Genomic DNA, 1,224 nt, shown 5'->3' with positions numbered 1-1,224 from the left:
TATGCGTCCAGTTTACGTGACTTATACAAAGAATTATAAATTTGTATGAAGAAACAGGAACTGTTTTCAAGATGTAAACAGTCCGCTAAATTCAATTAAGTAATAAACAGTCTATTTAACGCTCCGTGCAAAACACAGCGCTAGAAAGTCCGAATTCAAAACATTCATAGTTTATGGCAAGACGCAGCTGATATATTCTTTTATGCCTCATATGAAACCGTGGTATGATGTGTCACTTTCTTAGCATGGTGCACGAATTGAAAGTTGCATGCATGGACTCTCAAGTTTATAAAGAAAGCATAATAATAATAATAATAATAATAATTGGAGCCTCAAATTAATAATCAAGAGAGAATTAAAAACAATAAACGTGAAAGATCGTGAAGATAATACAGAATGTAGTTCAGTTGCATACAAGACTTGATCTGAAGGAACATTTATGTTGGATGTCATATGCGAGAGATCGTCACTTCCTCTGGACGAGCTAGAGCGATTTCGCCTTGGGGACAGAAGAGAAAGCTGGATGCACCGAGGGGGGGGGGAGATTGAACTTCAACGTATTTCGCCCTTGAGCTCACCGTGATCAAAATACTAATTACTGAAACAATACAACTCATTAAACTAGAGTCATTAACAGCAAAGGAATGCATGTAAGTCCATTGCAGTCACGCGTCGTGTAGTGGGCATCCAATGACTTCCTAACCGGATGTGAAGGCAGGGAATGCGAGTTATGTTCTCTGCACCAAACCCATTAATATAACGCATAATGGGAAGATCGTGTCAGTCCATCTGTCTTCATGTTTATTTCGAACGTACTGAAGCTGTTGAATGGTTTTCGACCAAATTTGTTACTGGATTACGGTGAGAGTCTGCACAAAATATGTCTGTGGCTAAGTTACATTTTGCGGTGAGAAGAATGCCCACCGGTAGAGATAGTTTTCATATTTATTATTATTTACGATCTGGATGAATTGTGAATGTTGACAGTTTTTCCTGGACATTACTCTCCTTGCTTCGTGCTTCTTGCATTCGGCTTACCCTTTGACCATGATGATGGTGGCAGTACGTTCCTCCGAAACATAGCTTAACTTTTACCAGGCTACACAGTGCCACATCCCAAAAAATAGTATGATTCAAAATAAAAATATTTATTATAAGGGTACGCGGTAACGTAGTTGGTTGAGGCACTTTGGTACAAGCCGGGGTTATAATCCCGATGAGGTC

Source organism: Cryptotermes secundus, unplaced genomic scaffold (genome assembly GCF_002891405.2).
Source record: "Cryptotermes secundus unplaced genomic scaffold, Csec_1.0 scaffold465, whole genome shotgun sequence".
Classification (NCBI taxonomy): Eukaryota; Metazoa; Arthropoda; class Insecta; order Blattodea; family Kalotermitidae; genus Cryptotermes; species Cryptotermes secundus.
Note: the sequence above shows the minus strand (reverse complement) of the source record.